The sequence below is a fragment of the Zeus faber genome (genome assembly GCF_960531495.2).
Source record: "Zeus faber genome assembly, chromosome: 18".
Lineage (NCBI taxonomy): Eukaryota > Metazoa > Chordata > Actinopteri > Zeiformes > Zeidae > Zeus > Zeus faber.
The window spans coordinates 15,040,519-15,046,518 of NC_137210.1; positions in this window are offsets into that span (position 1 = coordinate 15,040,519).

Here is a 6,000-nt window from a genome sequence, read left to right on the forward strand (position 1 = left end):
ACACATAAATGCACAACAGTCTACTTGGTCAGAATGAGTCACATAATGAGTCAAATACTGTCGACCCACACAGCGCTGGACACGTTTCCCTGGACGGCAGATAATCGTAGGATGGCCTCGTAGGATATCACTCATTTCCCTGGTGGTCTCAGACGCACAATGCAAATTGGGGTGTGAGAGATCCCCAGATCCTCTTAAAACATTTAAACGCGGATGTCTGTGTACCTTAAAAAAAGGGTGTAATGGCTTAATTTGTTGGCTTATTACAGCCATGTGTGGTGGGGGGTTTTATGGCGTGTGGTGGAGGAAACACGCTGCCTGTGTGCGGTCCTAATATCTCCTGCGGCCTGTGGGACACGCATCTCCTCCGCGCCCTACTTCACCGACTAGGAAGCAACTCTCTGCAACACAGTCAACCGTGGCCGCGAAGTGGCCGTGAAGTGGCCGCGGAGCGCTTGTGTTTTTATCAAGGCAGCGCGGGGGAGACGTGACTTCAGCTTCCACCCGTGTCACTGTTTCGACACCCATATCACGATACGTTTCCATTTGGTGTGGGGGCGTGTGGGTTAGAAGATCGCTGTGCACGTCAACTGGCACGAAATTGAAAAGTATGTGTATTTGTACAACAATACAGAAAGGGTTTGCCTTGTTACTGTTTAAGGTCAACGGTTATCTCGACAGTCGAGAGAGTTGGTTGAGAATCAGGCTTTAGTGACTGAGTACGCTCACACAGACAAGGAATTTTTTTTCAACGATTCGCCGTGCCTACAACAATAAGGAATGTTAGAAAACAATTACTCAAAACTATAAAAATGATCACAAAAAAAAACAAAACAAAAAACAACAACATACATACAAAGAAAAACATACAAAGAAAAAAAAACTTTAAAGAAAAGTGGGAAAGTGGCATGTGCTATGAGGTAGAACTTGAAATAGAGCAGTTGTTTAATAGAGCTGCTCTGCAGCTACCAACCCTCTGGAATCGGAGGCAGAAATGTGGGTTTCTGTAACACAATCTGCCAAACGGCATCTGAAAGCATAACACACCAGCATCGGTTTGCAGCCGTTGAGAAAAAAAAGGGAACACGGCAATCAAACACTCTGCCATCTTTGATCCCGCGGGCTGGAGGTGGGCTCATTGTTCTCACCTGGAACAAGAGGCCAGCGGGATCAGGGGGAACAGGCGGCTTTGTTCTGATCCCTGGAGGAGGAATAACATCGCTTTACTTTATGCATTTATGATTCAAAGCGAAGCTTCCACCATCGCGCCTTAAGTTCCGCATGAGCTGGAGTCTGAGGAAAGTATCGTCGTGGCAGAATCCTATCTTTGAACATTTTTTTAACCAAAATAACGACGTGTCAATCTACTAGTCTGTGTACGCAATCATTCTTTAAAACAGAGATATTTCGCATCAGGGCAGATATGACGGAACCCTTTTTGAATGGCGGTCCTGTTGTTTAGCAAATGTATTATCAACAGGTTGCAAAAACGGAAAGAGAATGGAAACGAGTAGAATGAATACTGATATAGTATTGTAGTATTGTTTCAGAAGAACACATAACACCACTTTACTAAGTCAAAGATCTTACATCTTACATGTGATAAGATCCTACTCCCAAGGATCCACATGTTATTATTTCACAGCACTGGAAATGGATTGAATACACATATTTATAGTGTAAGTTTCCTAAATGACACTAACAAAGCTGACTGAAGTTTAATGTTATTTTACAGAAATGGTGTGTATGTTATTTAACATGGCCATGGCAGTATATAAGGCCTTATATAGTTAATAATTTTTTTTTCTTATAGTTGTCTCGTTGGATGTAAAACAACTTGTTTTTGAAAAAGTACTAGATTGGTGCTGTTGTTAATCATTATCAAGCTGAACATTATTAATTCACTCCTTGTCAAAAGTATATTTCTCATGTTCCATTTGTAATATCCATTGATGCCGGTGTATGCGCTAGTGGCTGCTGCCAACGTTGGCGACATTGGTTTTGTTTTGTCTTTTACTGGCTTCCCGGGTGTTTTGGGTTTTGTTTTTTTTTAACACCACGGAAATAAAGAGACACTGGAGTGTTCCTCTGCTGGTGCCGAGAAACTAGGGTAACCCACGCAGTCGTCCGTTCAGGTCATTCTCGTGTGATTCACCTTTTCACCACCAGGTGGCAATGTTGCCGCGCGCCCGTTTCGAGGCGCGCTGTGTCCCTTTGCAGAGCCCCCCCCCCACACACACACACACACACACACACACAGTTTTCCAGGAGGTGATCCAGCAGTAATAACAACAATGGAGAATATACCATGTACCAGGCAGATTCTGTTCTGCGTGAGGCAAACATATATCAGATACGATGGAAAAGAGGAAATGTTTTGAAATATAATAATACTGTAATAATCTTTTTTTCCTCTCCTCTCTCTGCCTGGCACACACACACACACACACACACACGCACACGCTCTCTCGTTTTCACACACACACACACACACGCACACGCTCTCTCGTTTTCACACACACACACACACACACACACACCCTCGCTCTCGCTCTCTCTGACACGCACACACGGACACACCCACACACTCTCTCGCTCTCTCACACACATACACACGCACACCCTCGCTCTCTCGCTCTCTCTCCGTCTCTCTCACACACACACAGACACACCTACAAATTTCGCAATAGGGATTTGTTATGTTTCATAACCTGATTTGCTGAGCAAATTTAAGCGCAGGATAATCCGTTTATTTGTCCTGCTCATCCTATCCGTCAGAGAACGGGGCGCTTGACACCTCGGAGTGAAGAGCTTGTTTTGAGAGCACATCGCTGGCACAGCTTGTACTTTCATTTCCTTTACGCAACCCTCTCCATTCTTCTGGCACCGGCACTCATCTCTGCTCCGCGGTATCTGCTGCACGCATCACCCTGAAGTATTTCCGCCGGAAACAACAGCAAATAAATAACACGGCCGATTAAACAATGTTATTGTTCGGGGATCCCGGAGGTCATAGGAGAGGTCATCGTGTTACGGTGCGGTATTAAAATCGGGTTTAGGTGGAAGCCCATTACGCAGCATTATACTGGCGCAACAAAGCTCCAGTCCGAGTCCATGGATCCAGTGCACAGGCTGCCCATCCCCCACGCAGCCAGTACAGTACAACAATGCAATGTCACTTGGAGATCACAGGCCTTGTAAGACCCCCAGAGCACAAAATGTACAGTATGTGGCTCTTAAATGCTCTAAATTCACCTTATATCTCCAATATACAGCATTTTACTGTCGCTTTGTGCATTATAGTATTTCATTATTTAATTTTAAAAAATTATATATAATTTTATATTTATTATATGTATTGTCTCTCTTCACTGCAATGTGTAATTAAAGTAAAATATGTCCCAGAAATATATTTACAAAAATAAATAAATGATTGATTGATTTCCTGAGACAGGACGACTGATCATGTGATTGTTGGTTGCGGGTAACAAATTGTAATTCAAAGGCTGATTTAATCCCTGGCCCTGACAAATAACTTCAAATCCGGCATCCAAACCAGGGTGGCACAGTAAGAAATGTAAATAACATAACGGCGATAACAATGTAATACGGTTTAACAAAAATAAAAGAGTCAAACCGTTTAACTCCTATGGTTAGACACTGGTGGCAAACCGTAATAGCTGATATTTATAGTAGAAAGCCAGTGAAAAAAAAAAAAAAGAGGAAAAAAAGATAACGCGGTGAGAGCCCTCGGCGACGTCTTTATGAATGCTCCTAACAACTCTGCGTCGCCATGGAAACTCAGTCCTGACATTTCAGCTGCAGTCGACCATTTAAGTAATCAACACTGAACGCTTTGGAGCACACTTCCTGGAAACAGCCACGCTTCCCCGATGCCGTGAAACGTGTTTTCCATTTTTTTCTTTACACCTGTTATATAGTAATGGGCAATTTCATACTTTGTTATGGTTCGAGCCCGACTCGGTTTCCAGTGAGAACAAGACGGGTATGTTCACAAGACTATACATTTGAAACTACATATGTATATATTATAATGGAGATGTAAAAAATGAATACGTTTATATTTTTATTAGCCGAGAGCCACAAGCACCACTGCAGTGAGAATTGTAAAGTCATTAAATAGCACTGTACTGCTTGCATGCCGTGGGTGAGCGGGGGAGGGATGGAGGGAGGAGTAGGAAAGGGGGAGGGCTCCTCTATCTGCAGGTCACCAACCCTTGACCTCTGTCCCCGACCCCTGAATCTCTGACATCTGTCTGCTTTTTCCCGCCTTATACACCGCCCCCCCCCCCCCCCCCAACCCCCAGATCCCCACCCCCCTCCCCCGTCCCTCACTGCTCCGTTTAAGGAATTTCACTTTGTAGCAGGGAGAGGAATGTGGGTTCCTATCCCCGATCGCACCTCGATGTGGACGCACGACACGTCGCGTAACAAAACATAAATATCCAAAACATACGAAACGCGGAAAAAACCTAAATTTCACGTTCATTTCGCGTATTTTTGGACAATCCCCGTGCCTTAAAAAAATGGGTGTGATTCGCTTTGAAAACTGGAGTTTCTTTGTGTTGTTTTTTTTATATATATATATATATATATATATATTTTGCAGCTGAAATAGATCTGTTTCTCCTGCGTTCTGCCGGTGTTTTGTCTGGAAAATAGGTCTGTGTGACATAACAGTGCACCATGGAAACCCTTCCGTGTCTCTCACCCAGTGCAGTTGCAGAAGAGGGGGGATGGGGAGAGCGCAGGGAGAGAGGGAGGGGGGGAGGAGGGGGTTGTACAGTATTACTGGGGGACACAAAGTGCTCTTTCTGGCTTGGGCATGTACACAAAACGCACGCGCGCGCGCGCGCACGCCCGATAATAAATGGATGCTGACGCCTTGCATACTATGGCTATCATTGTCTAAACAGTGTAAACAAAAACGGGAGTGTTTCGGGGACGGGAGCGCCATGCGCACAATGGGGCCTCCCGGACTGCCAGGATATTCCCCTGCCACAGGCGCAGTCTGCACCACCACCACCTCCACCACCACCTCCCCACCTCCCCACCTCCCCCGCCATGCGTCTCAAGTCTAATAACAGCGCACTAAGGCTGGTGTGACTGGCGCACCCTTCCCCCACAGTTACATATTACCATCCCTCGCTGGCGCTGTCTAGAAAGGTCATGTGACCCTCGTCAGCTTCCTGGGCTGGGGGGGAAGGGAGGCAGATTGAACCTGTTCTTTGTTAGGAGGTCAGACCAGACTCTTTGGCAGGAAGGGCTCCTACCGCGCATCCCCTAAAAGAGGGGCAACGACACTAGGCGGGGGCGGGAATGCCACGTGGGGTTAATGGGCTTTGACTGGAAGGAGTCGTTTGAGGATTTTTTTTTTTTTTTTAATGTATGTGTTTTCAGGGCCTTTTATTTTGTGTGAGGGGTAATTTTTTTTTTTTTTTTTTCTTTTATGAATAGACCATGATCTGGAAGCACTGACAAATCAGGCTCATTTTCCTCCAAATATACAGATAGATAGATAGATAGATATACAGATAGATAGATATACAGATAGATAGATAGATAGATAGATTGATAGAGAGGTGGATGACGAGCGGACTTCTTCAATTTGTCACAGTGCACTCCATGTGGCCTGTTATCAGTGTTATCTGCCACTTCAGGCCAATCCCTGCAGGTTTATGGTTTATTGGCAGATTTCTAGCCCGTTCATCCCTTTTTCATTACACTCACTGCTGCTGGGCGTGGGTCCAGGGGAGCATGTGTGGAGCCGAATTCCTTATTGTGTCATTCTGACTTTCATACGTTAAGGCAAGCGCCACGAGAATTCCGCTATCTTGTTATTCCTAGAAATGAAGCACCGCCCACCCACCCGACCCCCCCCCCCCCCAAACCCCCAACCCCCCAAACCTTATCCTCCATCCAGGGGGGGCCCTGAAACCCACGCTGGCATGCAGCACGGACTCTGGTGCTGAGCTTATC